General features: G+C 35.8%; 1 pseudogene; it reads left to right on the plus strand.

Annotated features, from left to right (window-relative positions):
* The first annotated feature begins 14,805 nt into the window (after window positions 1–14,805).
* On the plus strand, window positions 14,806–19,433 carry LOC131598045 (zinc finger BED domain-containing protein RICESLEEPER 1-like; annotated as a pseudogene).
* Window positions 19,434–20,320: the final 887 nt, after the last annotated feature.

Here is a 20,320-nt window from a genome sequence, read left to right on the forward strand (position 1 = left end):
TTATTATGTGGCTTATCATGTTTAAACTATAGTATTCAATTAAAAACGTGACATGCATGCCTGCTAACAATATATCAATTGGTCCATTTACTTAAGTCACAAGATGACAAAATGATATCCCCAGCCAATCATAACACGCCACAGCCATCCCTATCATAAGAATAAAGCAAACGTTGCAACTAAATGGGAGCCTCAGCCAGAAGAAAGATGCCACGTGTGCAAATCTGAGTCAGAATGCATGGAAATCGCGTGGCGGCCGGAGATGACTTTCAGTCGTCTTCTCCGGCGAGAAACACTACCGGAGTTCAACAAAAATGCAGAAAATCTCATGACCGGTATCATTTGACTCGGAATTTGCCACTGAGTACGGATCTGAACATATTTTTCCCTAACATTCATTCCATCTCATGAACCGTAACCACTTATCAAACCCTAACATGAAGGATCTTAATAAAATCCATTTTGAGCATAGCAAAACGTTCTTACGCATTCTTAGCATACAAACCAGTTGAATCGAGTACGCGTATAAGCATTAACATCCAATTACCGAAAACACGACTCGAAAACAAGAAATCTCGCATGGACAGGGGAAGCAACGAATACATCTAGAGATAAGATCTATATTATCATGCTGATAGAGTTTTACGTTTTAGATCTTACTTGTAGCAAATCTTGAATGGATATCTTCGGAGAACTTTGATTCTTCGCGTTCCTTGTTCTGGATCTTGAAGGTGATGTTGAGATGCGAGAAGCTACGGAGGTGCACGCACTCTGCAGAGAGGACTGAGAGCTTTGTCTATGTTTGCGATGGCCGTGAAAGAACGAAAGCTCTTTGTAGTGGCAGAACTGGAAGCATGATGAGGTGCAATAGAGGTGGTTGTGGTGGTGATTATGGATCGGAGAAGGTTGTTAGATTGAGATGAAGGTGGAGATGCCGGTCGTTGAGGTAGTTGGAGGTTGTTAGGCGCGGTGGTTATGGTTGTTGAGGGAAGATGAGATGAGGGAGTGAAGAGGGGAAGAGAATGATTAGAGAGTGACGAGGGAGGTGGGAGAGTGGAGAGAATTTTAAACTGAAAGAATGAAGTGTGTGTGGAATTTTGTGAAGGGTTTTGTTATTTATATGGTGGTGTAAGATTGGTTATGGTGGAGTGGCATGTAGCATAGCTTCTCTCACTGATAACTTAATGAACAAGCGTGAGTTTATGGCAAGTTTATAGTAAGCTTTTGCATTCTGCAATATTGCATGGCTGGTTGTGGAAAGATGCTACTATTTTATGTCAAGAACAACCTCCATGATACTGACTTTGTATGACTATATCTCTGGCCATAATTTACCACCTGACTCAAACTTGTGCTCATCCTAAAGAAGAGGTAAGGTAGAACAAATTGTGTGTATGAAGATCCTTGAGATGAAACCTGGAAGTATGAGAAAGAGGGACTGGAACAAGATGCGTGGTTGCGGGATATGACCGGCGCGCGTGACTTGGTTTGGCTTCATATTACTGACCCAGATATGACTTAGCCAGGGCATGATTTTGAGTGCATCTACCTTGCTCATCACACGTCTAAATGATATGATCCATGGCTCAATGGAAAGAGGGCATAGCAAAGAACAATTCCACACCAATGTTGATCTCAATGGACATCCGTGGGCCTCTAAAAATGACTTTGAAAACGGCACGCCAGGTGTTTGTTGGAAGGCTCACGCGTGACCTGGAATTTTGGCCTGGCTGGATGCGTACTCTTGACTCTGCGAGGAGGTGACTTTGGAGCTTTGTAAGTGAATCAATACTTACCCAATGGATTCAATTCTCGTCCCATTGTGTAGAGGGCATGACAAAGCGTAGCTACACACCACTTTTGCATTTTCAGAGTTCTTGAATTTCTCTAGAATTGGCTTTAGATTTAGCGCGCCACCTGTTTGATGAATTGTGTCACGTATGACCAGAAATATGCCCAACTTCGTGACTTGATTCAGATGAAAATCCTCTACTTCAAACATTAATAACTCTTGATCTAAGCCTCCAATTGAGAAACCCCCAACTACAAAGTTTTTGTATGCCATGGTGTGAACATTTCTTATGTTGAGCTTGTCTTAAAATTCTGTCGTTTTCAACATGATAATCGAACCTGAAGTCAGCTGCCCAGCCAATTGAAAGTTCACTCACAAAATTCTTTAAGTATAGAACTTTCCTCTTTTGGCAAGTTTTCATTTCAATTAAATTTCCAAATTTGGCAGTTTTGATTATTTCTTGATTTTCCTCATTTCTTTGACTTTCTTTGACCGATTTTCCACCAAAAGTCGATATTTGAATAATCTTCCCGATTTTGACCCAAAAGTCAACTGTTTCGATTTTTCCGACTATTGATGAAATTCCCGATTAAATCTCTTCCACTCACATCCAGTCAACCAAACACGTCCACACAGTCAGTATGAGAAGTTTTCCACACATAGAAGCCACTTCTGATTAAATGTTGACCAGCAAGTCACTTGGTTGACTTTGGTCAAAGAAACCCTGATTTAAAGAACCAGATGATTTGCAAGCTTGTACCCTCTAATCGATGCCCAGATTCGAAGCAGAGAGACACCCCAATCCAGGAGGACTTCAATGAACATAGGGCCACATGATTATACCTCAGTTTTCTCATTCTCTGATCATACTTCTTTGCAATGGAGCTTTTTCTTGCTGGCCCTTGAATAACACCTATGATGTGAATGCATGGGTATGGATTATGACCTAAGTGATGTATGTACGTGAATGCAAAGCCTAAGCCAGTTAGAAGTTAAAGGGTAGGACAAATTTGGGGTATGACAACACCCTCGTCAAACATATTGATAAAAATAAATTCTCAATTACACTGATGTCAAGACATTATCTCTGACATCTTTTCAAGGATCTTCCAACTTCATATCAGGAATTCTTCTTCACCAACTACTAGGAATACCTTGAGGATCAATCATTCTCCCCCTCAATAGCAGTACAGACCGCGGTTGGTGCACACCCACATAATACTTTCTTTGTTCTGGTTGAACAAGAATACACAACAGACTATTTTGATCTTCTAAATGGTAGAGAGAATATCCTTGACATATGATCCCGACATTCATATGCAAGGGCCTTGGCTGAGATAACAAATCTCTATTAGACACTAGAGCTCAGCCTTTGCACTCCTACTTTCTTGGATCAGAAATAAACTGTACTAAGAAGTAATCAATAGGTTGATCATCATTCAACCAGATCACTTATCTAAGACATGTTTTTTGGATAAATACTTTAGATACATATCCCAGATGCCTCCTCTTCCAAGTCAGGAGTAGGTCCCAAATATATGTGATTATCACACATTTGTTTAGCACCCAGAGCATCTTCCAAGCTACATGAATTTTCACACCTGCTGATATGATGCTCCAACATTCAGTAGAACATCGATTCCTTTCTCAAGGAACATACTACATTCCTTGATCAACTTAAAGGTCTTCAATGGAAGTCCATCTTCAAGCAATAACAAGGACATGTCCATCTGTCTAATTTAGTCAAGACAAGGAATAGCCACACAGATGTATAAGATCACCATTGATCATTTCTTCTCCAATTTCTCATCCCTTATATCGGACATCCTTGCATGATCCAGCAATCTTCGAACCTACTACCGGAAACCAGAATCTTCTTTCCCTTAGATAGAATACTGAGACCAGTCTTCTGATCTATGCTTACCCAGAGTCCTTCAAAGAAAGCAGCGGAACTTCTTCAAGAACGCAATCTTTTCAGAGGCTCTTGGGTGTACCTTATCATCTTCTACACTTAGGTATCCCAGTCCTGCTGACCTTAATTAAACCATTGGTTTGACAATAACTCAAACGCAATATCCTTAGCACAGGAACCAACAGACATGTTATGGAGAAAAATAAATTCTCCAACTTCTCTCAGACATGTCTTGACATCTTGTCTGAGACATATGTCCCTGCAGACACTCTAAGCTACACCATGGAGAAGATTCACTCCTTCTTATAGCAACAGAGTTCCACATACTTTCCTCAGTCATACACTCTCCGGTATTCCAAATTCTTCATGAATTGGATCATTAAGTCCTTCTTCCCTGCCCATTGAGCCAGAAAGTATGTTCTTTGAGTCTCGCCCAGATAAAGAACAAGATGCCTTCTCTGATACCAATTAAAATTTTGGCATTCAGACTCAAGATGTCCTATGATTTATTGGGACATCTGATTTGACACAACATTTAATAGACATATATTCATGAATTAAAACAATACTGGAAAGTAATTGAACACACAGTATTGTTAACCTAGTTCGGTATACAATAATACCTACTGTGGGGGCTATCAAGCCAAGAAGGAAATCCACTATTAGCAGTATCAATTCGAAGCAAAACAACCTTCGGTTTACAACTTCTCACTTAATCTCTACCCAGTGCATTTTCTACCTAAGAACTTCCTAGATAAGAGAAACCCCTCTCACTTCCAATCACCGCAGTAATGTCTCACACTAACGACACACATTACTAATATTGACGACCCTTGACCACAATTTTCATTTATAAACAATACATGATTAAGACTCTCTTAATCAACAAATACTTAATCTTTCTTAAAAGCTTTGATCAAGAAAAATAGCTCGAAACACAAGCAACACACACTTAGATAACTCTATCAATGATACTTAAGCGACACATATACATTCAACACTTAACAACTTTTGAATGCATGACAGAACTTACAACTCGATAAACAGACTTACTCTTCTATCAATATGATATTAGAGAGGCTCACATTGAAAGGACAAACCCTAACCTAATCCTGTAAGCTCTGCTTTTCAAAAGGTTTATAGCTTGCTATTTATAGCACACATCTGGTTTGGACTTGGGCTTCAAAACGCAGTAGGGAGACTGTAAGAGATCTGCAAGATAGTCTCCAAGAAAATAGATCTTCAATCATTAGTTTCTTAAATATTCTCCAAATTTAGAAACCAATCAAATCTCTTTAAACAGATAAAATATTTTATCCTTAGGTTAAACATTATATTGGATTGCATAATATTCTTTAAATATTCTGCATCTGTAACAACCTAACCATAATCCAAAAGCCCAACTTAACACTTAGTCACAATGTCGGATGATCTTTGCATATGACATCTTGTTCGACATGTTATACCAGATGCAGTAAATAGAACATCCTATTCAACATATATCTTCTATAATGTTGAAACATTCTATCTAACATGTTGTTGTTGTCTAATTTGTTTTACTAAAATTAATGCCAACCATACAAACAGAGAATCTACAATCCCATAGTGTGGATTAAGTGCAAAAATTATGATGTGCTCTAGTTCCAAGCGGGAATCGATCCTACTGATGGGGATCTTTGGAGATGAGGATGACTAAGTCATCAATGATGTTTTGGTACCAAATGCATGAATCTAATGATGTTGCATTTCATTATTTATGGCATTGCACAATATTTGAAATAAGTGATATGTTTGATGAATTCTTGATTTGTGGTGCTTTGATGTGAGGGACTAGCGATTGCCGTTCTGCTATAAATGTAGTAAATAATGCCATGATGTTATTGTTGTTCCTATGACATGACTATAATATCTATTAGTTATGCTTTTTATAATGATTGCGATTTACTCACCCTTTCTGCTTGAAAATGTTGCCTCAAAATATGGGTAACTTGCATGTAATAAAGATTAGTGCAGAGAGCTTAGGAGGTAGCTTTATAGTGCACTTATTTAGTTTCCGTTGAGTCTAATAGATCATGCTCTGATATGTAACATCGTGGTTGAGATTTGATTGAGTGTGACTTTGAATACTTTTGTTATTTTGAAGAACTTTGTGTTACTTTAATAATCACGCAATTGTGAGTATAATGTGGTGATTTTGTTGATGTTTAAACTACCTTTATCGGTATTGGTTAATTTATGAAGGATTTTTAAAGATTATATATTCCGCTGCGAAGTTTGAAATGGTTTGATTAATAAGTACCAAAGAGGCTACTTATAATTAAGTGTTTTGCAACCCGTGTTACAGAGAAAGATTGTTTGTTATATGAAGATCTGATGCCCTTCTGTGGATTATAAATTATTCTATTTTTTGTTATTTTATTGCGGAACATGTGGGTTAAAAGGGTGTTACATTAGTGGTATGACACTAATTGAGTTTACTTACAACAATAGTTTTCATGCGAGTATCGGTATGGCACCGTATGAAGCATTGTATGGTAGGAGGTGTAGAACTTCGTTGTGTTGGTATGAATCAGGTGAGAGTGTTGTGCTTGGACCTGAGATTGTGAAAGAGATAACTGAAAAGATAAGGATGATCCGATAGAGGATGAAAGCCTCCCAGAGTCGTTAGAAGAGTTATCATGATAAGAAGAGGAAAGCACTTGAGTTCCAAGTAGACGATCATGTGTTTTTTAGAGTTACTCCAGTAACTAGTGTCAGTAGAGCTTTGAAGACGTGAAAGCTTACGCCACATTTCTTTACCACCGTCACTTGTGAATCTTCATGATGTATTTCATGTGTCTCAGTTGAGGAGATACATTTCGGATCCTTCACATGTGATTCAAATGAATGAATTACAAGTAAGAGATAACTTGACTGTTGAAGCACTACCCATGCGGATAGAAGATCGGGAAATGAAACAAATGTGAGGTAAAGAGATTCTCTTAGTTTATGTATTGTGAGGTGGACCAGATGGTTGAAGTTTGACTTGGGAATGCGAGGATCAGATGAGGGAGTCTTACCCGTTCTTATTTCCGTCAGGTAATTTTGTAGGGCGAAAATTCTTTCAAGTGGGGGAGAGTTGTAACACCCTGAAAATCTAGAGTAATTATTTAGTTAGTTATTTAATTACTTTAGCGTGAATATGTGGGTCCTTATGAAGTATTTGATGTTTTGATGGTGATGATATGTGATGTTTTGGTGATTTATGCGATGTTCGTGTGTGTTATGAGGATTTTTTAGAATTAAGAGTATTTTAGAATAATTAGAATAATTATTTGGGATTAATTTGATTATTAAAATAGAGTAATATGAATGTTAGAGGTGATAAGGGAAAAATGGTCAATTCAAGGGGCTAAGTGAGGGCAAAAAGAGGAAAGCCATATTAGGGGTCCAAAGGTTAAAATTGACAAAAGGAAAAGCTGGGACTTAGAACGATTCATTCTGTTAAATCACATTTGGAAAAGAGGCAGAGAGAAGAACAAGGCTAGGGCACAGAGGAAGAGAAAAAGAACCCGAGGAAGAATCAATAGCAAGCTATAATTTTAAGGTAAAGGGAGTCTATCTAGATTATTATAATTGGCTTAAGAATTGGATAATTGTAAAATTGTTTTTGGAGTTTTTGGTTTATGGGGAATAGATGATAATGTGATGATTATTGATGAATTAGAAGCGTGGAATTGTGATAGAATAGTACCCATAATGTAGAATACATAGGGATGTTATTGGATGATGAAACTTGGTGTTTAAAGGATGTTTTAGGGTCTATAATATGTTTGAATTGCATAAGTTTTGGGGTTGATTATGCATGAAATCGTAACAGGAAAACCATGTTCGCATAGATTCACCGGGCGAATCGACGAAGTCGTTGGGCGAATGGACTCGCCTAAGACGCGTCGGGAGAGCGAGGAGGCGAATGGAGATAGACACTACTGGCTTCAGTTGCTAGGCGAATATATCCCGTTGTCGGGTGAATGTTGCATGAACCAGAAAAATTTGTAGAATTCATAACTCGAGTTTTAGAACTTCGATTGGCGTGTCGTTCGGAGCGTTACGGAGCTAGAGTAATAATCTATAACTTAGTAAAATAAAATGAACCATAAGACTTCGATTTTTAGGAGTTATATTGTGATGAGATGATGATGCTTAGTGATTATATACTAAGATGCGTGGTTTCTATCATGAATTGAGTTAACTATGCCTTGTTGTGAATTGATGTATATTTTTATGATGATCTTGATGTTATGAGGTGCATATGGTGAAGCTTGTGATGAGGTAAGATGAACATGACAAATGATGCGTTTTGAATGGTCATATCTTTGTGTGTTGTTGCGCATTACGCATTCGTAGCATTTATAGAACGATAGTCCAATGACGTTTTGTAGGATGATGAATCCAATGAAGTTTTGTAGGACATTTTTTCCAGTGATGACCTTAATCACGTAGTGTGGATTAAGTATAAAAATTGTGATGTGCTCCAGTTTCAAGCGGGAATTGATCCTACTGGTGGGGATCTTTGGCGATGATGATGACTAAGTCATCAGTGATGTTTTGGTACCACATGCCTAAGTCTGATGATGTTGCATTTTATTATTTGTGGCGTTGCACAATATTGAAATAAGAGATATGTTTGATGAATTCTTGATTTGTGGTGCTTTGATGTGAGGGACTAGCAATTGCTGTTCTGCTATAAATGTAGAAAATGATGCCATGATGTTGTTGTTCCTATGCCATGACTATTATATCTATTACTTATGCTTTTTATAATGATTGCAATTTACTCACCCTTTCTGCTTCAAAATGTTGCCTCAAAACATGGGTAACTTGCAGGTAATAAAGATTAGTGCAGGGAGCTAAGAAGGTAGCTTCAGAGTGTGCTTATTTAGTTTCCGTTGAGTCCAATGGGTCTTGCTCTGATATGTAATATCAGGGTTGGGATCGATTGAGTGTGACTTTTAATACTTTTGATATTTTGAAGAATTTTGTATTACTTTTATAATCATGCAATTGTAAGCATAGTGTGGTGATTTTGTTGATGTTTGAACTACCTTTCTCGATATTGGTTAATTTATGAAGGAGTTTTAAAGATTATTTATTCCGCTGCGAAGTTTGAAATGGTTTGATTAATAAGTACCGAATAGGCTATTTATAATTAAGTGTTTTACAACCTGTGTTGGAGTGGGATTGCTTGTTATATGAAGATGTGATGTCCTTTAGTGGATTTTAAAATGTTTTATTTTTTGTTATTTTATTCCAGAAATGCATGTGGATTAAAAGGGTGTTACAGAATGCCTCATTTCAAAATTCAAGGCCATTATCGGTTCTCAACCTTTTGAACTTTCTGCCAGTTTGATTTTAGACTAGAGTCTTCCAACTTTTGAAATTCTCAAAAGTTTCATCCTTAGTCTTCTAAATGAATACCCATTATTTTATGGAATAATCATCTACTATGGATGGAAAATACCTTGTTCCTGGATGTGATGGACACCTTGCAGGCCCCCAAAGATCTGCATGGATGTAATTAAGGGATCCATGTTTTCTTTGTTTGCCTTTGTTGAACTTCGTTCTGCAAGATTTTCCAAGTACACATGGTTCACAAAACTTCAGCTTTTTGACTTTGTTCCACCAAACAGATTTTGTTTTCCCAATTCGACCAGACCCCTTTCACTAACATGACCTAATCTCATGTGCTGAATTTCTGTCTTCGACAAAGGTTTCGTTGATGCATCATATTTTGAACCACTTTCAACTTCAGTCTCAAGGGAATACAATCCTTTTTTCTTCACGCCTCTCAAGACTTCCTTCGACCCCTTCATGACTCTTAGAATACTTTTCTCTCCTTGGGAAACATATCCTTTCTTATCGAATTCACCAAGAGAAATCAAATTTCTCTTTAAATCAAGAACATACCTAACTTCAGTTAACAACCTCATTGACTCATCATGGAGCTTGAATATCACATATCCAATACCTACAATCTTGCAAGCTTTATTATTTCCCAGCATTACAGATCCACCATCTTGATAACATAATTCCTCGAACAAGCCTTTGTTTAGAGTCATGTGTCAAGTGCAACCTGAATCCATAATCCACTCCTTACTCGAGTCATTATTTGAAACCACAAGAACATCAGATGATTCGAAATCATCTTAAACAATGGTTGTGTTGCCATTATCCTTACCTCCATGAAATTTTAGGCGTTTAGGACACACCTTTCTTTTGTGACCCTCCTTCTTACAATGATAGCATCGAATACCACATGCTTCGCCATTGTAAGACTTCTACTGACTTTTTCCCTTCTTCTTTCCGAACTTACCATCCTTTCGCAAGAATTTTTCCTTAACGTTCAAACCTTCACCAATAGTCGAAGGTTTATGATCTTTTTGTTCGTTCAAGTCTTTAGAATACAGGGCTGATTAAACTTCTTCAAAGGTCAGGGACTCCCTTCCACACAAGAGAGTTTATTTGAAGTGAGCATGTGTTCGAGGCAAAGCGCACAACAGCAACAACGCTTGATCTTCATCATCGATCTTCACATTAATATTTTCAACATCAAGAATCATCTTGTTGAAGATATCGAACTGCTCAGCCAACACTTTGTCTTCAATCATCTTGAATGAATACAAATCTTGCTTCAGGTAGAGTCAATTTACCAATGATTTGGTCATGTACAAATTTTCAAGTTTCACTCAAAACCCTGATGCCGTCGTCTCCTTAGATACATGTCGAAGAACCTTATCGCCAAGGCTCGACAAGATTGCGATGTGGGCTTTCTCTATCATGGCCATCTTTTCTTTTTTCGCTAACGCAACGTCCATTGTTACCGCTCCCTTCAACGCTTCCAAACAACCCTGCTGAACTAGTAGAGCTTTCATCTTCAAGTGCCACAGACCGAAATCGTTCACTCCGATGAACTTTTCAATCTCATACGTGTTAAAGGCATCTTCTGCACACTCACCACACCAATTTGTTGTGAAATTGATTCCAAGAATAAAGTATAATAGGGAACACAATGGGAAGCAAGAAGAACAACAAGGAATTGGTTATAATTGATATTCTTTACTTTCTCTTTGAATTAAGATTACAAGTGTTACAAGAATAACAAATAACCCTATCACCCTAAATTTGAATTTGCAGTATCCAATGATAAGAGACTAGTATGCTATTTATAATAAATCTAACATACTAAACTAATGAGTTTTTTCACAAATACCTATTACAAGTCAACTTAGGGAACAATCTAACTTAAACAATTGCACATAACAAATAGACCCAGTTCGAAATACTAACAACCCTAGCATTTTGACACTCACATACTATAACACCCTTCGACTATAGTATGTAGGTCTTTGATACATTCTCTGTCGAAATAGGAAACTACTCTTCGACCCACTAGAGTCGATCTAATTTCATAGTTAAAGAAATAAAATATTTTAGGGCGGTGGGGTTTGAACCCATGAAAGCTTGATTATATCACCACGGTGAGCTCAACAACCGTTATTATATCCTAACAATTTTTAATTTAAAAATAAAAAAAATATTAGCGCATGAGTTTAGAGATGTCACCACAGTATTTAGAAGAACCATGGTGAGTTGGGTGTTGTTGTTTGTGCGTTTTGTAGTAGTGTATGTACATCGATAAGAGCTAGGGGGCAACTGTTCTGGATTGACCACATTGACCTCGGCCAACTACCAGGAAGGGATCCCACATCTTCTAGAATCTTTCCAACACACAAAGATTAACATCCTTGAGATCAGAAGAGATCTCAACTACAATACATCAAGCGAAAAATCTTCGCGAATCACGACTAACAAATAGCTAAGTTCATTATTTCTTTATATATATATATATATATATATTTATATATATATATATATATATATATATATATATATATATATATATATATATATATATATATATATATATATATATATAAGGAGTTAACAAGTTTAAAATTCAATTTCATTTCACTCTTCTCTCTCACATACACACTTGAGCATTAGAATGCTAATCATGCAGGTCTCCATTCTACCATATTGAAAACTCTGATCTGCTATCACTGTTGTTCTTCCTCTTATTTTTTATTCCAGAACAAAATAGCAATAAATAATAATCTAATTTAACCTTTTGATTTAATAAAAAACAAGTATAGTTTTGAATAATTTTGTATACAAATTATTTTATTGGAAAATATTTTATAATTAATAACTTTAGGGTTTAATGGATACGCATTCACAGTGTAAAATAATTCTACGCTGCAATTCAATAAAAAACCAATAATAAAAAATTTAAAATAAAAGTGTAATGTAATTGGAGATATGATTATAATTTTAAATATAAAATCGTTATTTTAAATTGTCAATGTATCACCAATTTCCTCATAACTTTTAATATAAAATCGCATTTATTATATTAATATTTAAGACCATTAAATATATCTTCTTTTAACTTTGATTACGAACTAAGATCGAAATATAGTGTCATCTTTATGAGTATATATCGTTATCACCTTTCTTCTAACTTCAATTATCTTATCAATATACAAAATAAAAAATTACAACATGTCATTGTTTACTAACGTGGCGCAGATAGAGAAAGCATACGTACATAAATAAAATGTCCCATATATGATTAAAAAAAAATACTTAAGTTGACATACGTATAGTTGTAAAAACAAAGTTGGCATACCTCTCTAACTGGTGTTTGCATCTCTAAATTCATTTTTTTCACACTAGTTAGCAGTGAATTTATTGAAGTTATTTATATATTTTTGGGTAAAAATGAGTGTATAGGATAATATATTTGTCATCTTAACTAGGTTGACAATTTAAGACTATCACTTAATAACAGTTTAATCGATATTATTCAAATGAAAAATACAGAAAAATAAATTCGAAGGTAGGGCCAAAACTCAAGATGACATAGAGAAAGAGGGAGAGAAAACAACAAATAATTTATTAAAAACCTTATTAGAAAAACCTAAAACGATAAAATATTGGTGAAAGAAAAAGAGTATAGTGCAGTTAATAATGAATAAGATCTAACGAGAGGAAGCTCATTCCCGTTACTAAAAAAAGTCATCCATAATGGAATGAAAAACAGTGTTCAACCTTATAAAATTATGGGTTAATGAATTTTTTGGTCCCTCTAAATATTACAGATTTTGTTTTTATTCCTTCCAAAAATTTTCTTTAAGAAATCGTCCCTTCAAAATTTTTCGTCTAAACTATTGGTCCCTAACGTCAAATTTGTTAGAGATTAGCTACGACTTTAGCCACTGATTAGCTACGAAATTTGACGTTAGGGACCAATAGTTCGGAAGAAAAATTTTGAAGGGACGATTTCTTGAAGAAAAATTTTGAAGGGACTAAAAACGAAATTTGAAATATTTAAACGGACGAAAAAGTTCATTAACCCTAAAATCATTGCATCGAAAAGCATAATTGTTAGTAATTTACTAGCATAATTATTGTCTTTTATGAAGATATGAAAAATTCTAACTCCTTATGAGATTCAAACAATTTGACCATCTATTATGAAGTTGTTAAATAGCAACGAAAAATTATAAAAACCCTTAACATTTAAACTATAAATTAAAGGGATAATTGACATTTACCCCCCTGCTATATAGGCGAGGTTCGGATTACCCACCTATTAATTTTTTTTTTTTGGATTACCCCCTTGAAATCTGAAAAGTTCTATGATTTACCCCCCTAGGACCCCCCTGTAAACTTGTTTTTTTGATTTACCCCCCTGGGTTTTCACTGTTTTTTACACGCTTAGAGGGTACCCTAAAAATACAGGGGGTAATCCAAAAAAAAATTTAATAGGGGGTAATTTGAACCTCGCGTATATGGCAGGGGGATAAATGTCAATTATCCCAAATTAAATAAACATCTTTTATATATAATCTATATTAATACTCACCCGTTTCAGAATAGGTATTTTTTTTTCTATTTTTATTTGTCTCTGATGTGAAATCGATGTCAAGAATAAAGTATAATAGGTTTATTTCGGCAAGAAATCCTCAAGGGTAAGAAAAAGTAGGGGAGTAATAAGAACACATAATTTAAGGCTGTTTGTCATTGGCTTGACCGTGGTTTTTTCCAGCTTATCTGAACGAAACAAACATTTGCCTTATTCCAGAGTTTTCAAAGCTACATATTTTCCTGACTCGTCATTTCTAGCAGCGAGTTTAGGGAACAATCCAAGCTTTGTGTGGAGGAGTCTATGGAAAGCTCGGGATGTGCTAGCCTTAGGGAGTAGGTGGAGCATTGGGAATGGGAGGAGTATAAAGGTGATATCGGATCTGTGGATGAGAGAGGAAGGGGGTTGTTGGGTGGAAGCACCACAAGAGCAACATGTTTATAATTTGATGGTCCAAGAACTTATGAATCCTCATCGTAAAGAATGGGATTGCAACAAAATTTGTCAACTGTTTTCAACTGAAATTGCTAATAATATTTTACAGGTTCCCCTTGTGAACGATGTTACGGAAGATTGCATGGTTTGGAAGGAAGAGAGGAACAGAATATATAGTGTTAAAACAAGTTATAAGCTCTGGTGGGAGGAAGAGCATAAATTTAGAAATAAAAGGATAGATGGAGTCTGGTCGTGCTTATGGAGGATTAAAGCGCCACCAAAAACTAAACATCTTCTGTGGCGATTGTGTCGAGGCTGCCTTCCTACCAGGAAAAATCTCCGACAACGCTTTGCTCCTTGTCCTCTTAGTTGCCAGCTCTGTAATGCCGAAGTGGAGGATGAATGGCCCATTTTATTTGGTTCTACAGTAACAAATAATTATTGGAATGTTGTAGGACTTGAACCTGTTATCAGGTCGCGACTTGCCACTACGAACGAGGCGCGAAAAGTGATCCAAGATATATGTAGTAAGGAAGAATCGAAAGTAGCATGAAGAGTGACGGGGATGGTTTGGGTGTTATGGAATAATAGGAACAACTGAATCTGGAATGAAGAAAATATGGACGTTGATCATCTAGGTGCGCATGGTTATCTTTTGTGGAAGGATTGTATTTTTCCCAAGATCCTCTTGGGGATGACATGAATAGAATCCAACATCAAAGTGCTTGGCAACCTCCACAGTCGAGTTGGTTGATATGTAACGTGGATGCGGGGTTTAATGACCAACTTGGCACGACCAATAGAGGATGGTGTGTTAAAGACCATGGTGGGGGTTTTCGGGTGGCTGGTACATTGTGGGACCATGGGCGATTTTCCGTTGTTGAAGCAGAGGCGTTAGCGTTGAAGGAAGCGATTCGAGGAGTTATCCAGTTAGAATTGAACCATATCATTTTTGAAAGTGACTCACAATTGGTGGTTCAAGCTATTTGTGCTCCTTCACATGATAACTCTGCATTTAGTTTGATCATTGCTAGTATTAAGAATCTTCTTATTTCCCCTAACGACTTTGAGGTCAAGTTTGTAAAGCGTCAAGCTAATTGTGTTGCTCGTAGCCTAGCGCGGGAGGCCAATTCTTGGTCTCGACGCATGGTGCTTTATTTGAGTCCTCCTTGTATATAACGATTTTTATTTAATGATATGAGTTGAGGTTTTTTTAAAAAAAACCTTATTTTCTCTTTCAATCAAGATTACAAGTGTTATAAGAACAACAAATAACTCTCTCATCCTAAATTAGGATTTGCAGTATGCAATGATGAGAGACTAGTATGCTGTTTATAATAAATCTAACATACTAAACTAATGAGCTTTTACACAAATATTCATTACAAGCTAACTTAGGGTACAAAGTAACTTAAACAATTAGACATAACAAACACACCTAACTCGAAATAGTAATAACCCTAACATTTTCGACACCCACATACTAGAACACACTACGAATATAGTATGTAGGTTTTCGAAACCAGCATGTGAAAATACTTCGATGGCATGCATACATTTTGTCGAACCAGAAGCCACTCTTCGAACCAATAGAGTTCGATCAAATTCTCACAAATCTCCACCTTGAAACAAAGTCTATAACATCAAGAACAAACTAGCTTTCTTCATACAACTTTATCAACTGCATACAATGGAAAAACTTGCAACTCGACATCAATGTCTTGGCAATTATATCAGCAACATTGTGATATTTCGAAACCTTTAACACTTGGACTTCTCCACGCTCAATTACTTCTCTAATGAAATACAACCTCACATCGATGTGCCTGGTTCGCTAATAATATGCTGAGTTCTTCGACAAGTGTAAAACACTTTGACTATCACATTTAACAATGATAATTTGACCTTGAAGTTTCAGCTCCTTAGCAAAATCTTTAAGCCACAATGCTTCTTTCACAAATTTAGTGAGGACAATATATTCCGCTTCAGTGATTGATAAAGCAACAAATTTCTGAAGTGTTTCTTTACAACTAATTGATGTGCCAAACATAGTGAACACATATCCAGAAATCCTTCAATTACTGCTTTAGTATCTTCACCCAAGACTCCACCATAAATTAGAACTTTGTTCAGAGACCTATTTATGTACCTTAGGTGGCGACTCTGTGTATTTTGCCGGAAATGTTGTTAAGATTCATGGATCTAAAATGTATTATTTTCTTGATTTTTCATTATTTAGATTTGAGATGTTTAAAGAATAGAAATTAGATGAACCAAGAGAAAAATGTTTATTAGGTGTTTGGTTCTATCCTTTGGTACGTGTGTGTATATATATGTTGGTTTATAGGGGTGTTCAGAACCAAACCGACCCGATAAAAAATCGCAAATCGAACCAAACCAAACTGAAAATCGAAAAAACCGCATTTGATTCAGATCAGTTTGGGCCATTTTTTGACAGAACCGTGCGGTTCGGTTCGGTTTGCGGTTTATATGTTGAAATCGGCCCAAACCAAAGCAGACCGCAAGACTTATAAATTAACCCATTTTTAAGTATTTTTTAGGCCCATATTATTATACAGCCCACCAAAACTTTGGAAACAAAAAACACCCGGCCTGCTACTTGCAATATGAGATATCATTTCAGTATCCACTACTACCAGTCTACCACACACGGCTAGGGTTTGTGACTTTGTGTTTGTTCTACTTCATCGTTTCCAGTCGTCCTAGATTCTACCGTTTCAACCACAACTTCTTCTGTTTCCAGTCGTCGTTACAACCGCTACTTCTTGCGTTTCCAGGTAATTTTGAATTATATTTCTACCGGCTGCGAATCAAGTTCTATCTTCTCATTCTATTCACCTCCTTCTATAACAGACATGACTATTGATAATGATAAAGATGTAAATGTTTCTGATGCTTCCTTACCCATTTCCATGGCCGAAAATCAGGTAATTTAGCCTTTCTTAATCATATTCATCCTTTCTTTCACTTAGCTTCGGTACTCTTAGACAGTTTATAGTATCATGTAATTTAGTAGCTGAACAAATAGGAATTTTCGTCTTTCAAAACTAGTGATGTTTTTTGAATATGGTTAAGGGTTAAGAATTGACGTGTATAATGTTATTAGCTACTAATAACTTTGTATCAAATATGGAATTTGCTACTGTGCTCTCAAATATGGAATTGATGGGTTAATTTAGAGTTACTGTGCTCTAAAATTTTTTTGTTTATATTTTCTTCAAATATGGAATTTTCTAAGTTCTTTAGATGACAAATATTGTTAGAAAGATACTAAACAATGTGTTTATTATATATCTGCAGCCTTAAAGTAATGAACAAATACCAACAACAAATCCACCACAAACTATTGATTTGGACAATGTTCAAAAGAAGAAGAAAAGGAAAGTTGGAGAGCCTGATGATTCTAATGCTGGAGATGCTGGTAAACAAAAACCTTGTAGGCCTAAATCTTGGGTTTGGGATCATTTTACAAGAGATGATTTGGGTACTCGAGCTAAGTGTAATTGGTGTACGAAATCCTATGCGGCTGATTCACACAAGAATGGAACCACAAATTTAAATAATCATTTGGAGAATCAATGTAAAAAAATTCCCAAGAGTGTTCTTGATCTTACTCAAACCACTCTTAGCCTTCAAGAAGATCTAGTAATGCACTTGTTGGTATTCATTTTGATGTTGAATTGTGTAAACAAGCTTTAGCTAGAATGATAATCGTGGACGAGTTACCTTTTTCTTTTGTTGAAAATGAAGGATTTCGCTATTTTATGAGTGTTACATAACCTAGGTTCCCACTTGCAGGAAGGCTTTCAATTACTAGAGATTGTTTGAGTCTTTACACGAGTGAGAAACATAAGTTAATAAGCATGTTTACTAAAACAAAACAAAGTGTCTGTCTAACAACTGATGCTTGGACTTCTATGCAAAATATTAATTATATGGTTCTTACTGCGCATTTCATTTATCAAGATTGGAAGATGCATAAAAGGATTCTTAGTTTTGTCCTATAACATCTCATAAGGGAGAGATAATTGGAAAAAGATTGAAAAGTGCTTGGAGGGCTGGATGATAGATAAGGTTTTCACCATCACAGTTGATAATGCAGCTTCAAATGATGTTGCTATGACTTGCCTAAAAAATAGAATGGAGGATTGGAATTCACATCCACTAAAAAGGGAGCATTTGCACGTTAGATGTGGTGCCTACATTCTTAACCTTGTTGTCAATGATGGGGTGAAGTTGAAGATCCTGCAGTTTGATATGTTCGTCAGTCACCGGGTCGTCTAGATAGGTTTAGAACATGTATTAAAGAAGTTAGGATACAAGACAAGTCTACATTGCAATTTGATTGTCCTACTAGGTGGAACTCCACGTACCTTATGCTTGAAAGTGCACTGAAGTTTCAAAAGGCCTTTAAGAGATTAGGAGAGAAATGTGTTGAGTATGCGATGTTAGAAGGTGGTGTACCAAATAATGAGGATTGGGATAATGCCAAGTGTTTTGTGAAATTTTTGAAGTTATTTTTTGAAATCACTAAGAATGTGTTAGGTTCAACATAAGTATCATCTTCTATGTATTTCATGGAACATTGTAAAATATTAGGGGCATTAAAGACTTGGAAGGAATGTCACAAAGATGACATACTACTTACAAGTATGACTGACATTATGCATGAAAAATATAGTAAGTATTGGGGGGATGTCATAAAGAGGAACAAGTTGGTATTTATTGCTGTAATTTTTTATCCTCGGCGTAAGTTTCAGTTTATTAGGTGGGGATTGGATAAGTTTTATGAGAAGAAAGTTGCTGATTCTTTGCGTGATAAGGTAAGGCAAACATTAAACAAAATGTTTGAAAGCTATACACTTTATTTAAATAAAGGCCAAATCGAAAGTGTTGCAGAAGAAATAGAACCATCCGAATTTGTTACATCTTCTGATCATATGGATGATGAATTTGAGAAGGACATGGATCAAGATTCGAATGTAAATAAAAACGAAGTGGATTTGTACCTCATGGAGACGAGGGAGAAGAAAAGTCCAGACTTTGACATTTTGAATTGGTGGAAGGTAAATTCCACCAAATACCCTACTCTTGGTATAATGGCTAGAGATATCTTGGCTATGCCAATATCTACGGTTGCTTCCGAATCCGCTTTTAGCACCGGGGGTCGAGTTCTTAGTTGTTATAGGAGCTCTCTTACACCACACACTGTCGAAACTTTAATATGTGCACAAAATTGGTTAAGATCCTCCCCTTTGAAAGTGGATATTGAACAGAATTTGGAAGAATTGGAGAAGCTCCATTAATATGTTTGTTTTGTCTGTAGAAATGGCTCCAATCCCACAATTAAATGAGGGACTTTCTAACATTGAATCGGACTAGTAGACGTGATTGAAAAAAATGGTATGAATTTGTTAGATTTTGATCTCAAATTTAGTCCACCAAACGTGTTTATTAAAATATTTTGACTGAATGTAAATCTACCAATATTTTGCATATTTGTTACTATAATTTTTTAAAATATACCAATTGGCTCCTATAATTATTCTTAAAGTCTTATTTGAGTGTTTAAGTAATGTAATTGATATATGAATTGTAAAATCTCTCTAGGTGTTATAGCTAGTATGCAATTGACAGTAGGAAGAATTCTTAGGCTATTGCAAGTTTGCTGTGACCTTATTTGCAATTGACAGTAGGAGCCAATTTTGACTGAATATTGTATTTGCCATTGAAATAATTTTGACTGAATGTTGTATTTGTGAACAATCAGGATGGATGCTAGAAGACAACATGAAGCAATATGGAATGGTTGAACTGAATTTTGAATGGTGGAACAAACAAGATGGTTGAACTGAATTTTGAATGGTTTATGATTTGAATGGTTGAACTTTAATTTATGTATTAATTTGCAGTTTTGTCTACATGTTGAAACTTTAACAGAATTGCTTGGTTTTGTGGCTTTGTAAGACTCTATTATGTAATTTTTGGTTTGTTCTAAGATTTTATTGTGTAGTTTAAGATTACAATGAATGTCGGCTACTGTTGTGGCTTTGTAAGATTTTATTGTGTAAGCTTTGATTATGAAGAGGTACAAAAATTACAACTTACTAGATTATATAAAATAAAAGTTTGTATTTTTTTTTTAAAAAACCGAACCAAACCGCATTGGTTTGGTTTGGTTTTTTTAAAGCCA

Source organism: Vicia villosa, linkage group LG4 (assembly GCF_029867415.1).
Source record: "Vicia villosa cultivar HV-30 ecotype Madison, WI linkage group LG4, Vvil1.0, whole genome shotgun sequence".
In the NCBI taxonomy this organism is placed as follows: Eukaryota; Viridiplantae; Streptophyta; class Magnoliopsida; order Fabales; family Fabaceae; genus Vicia; species Vicia villosa.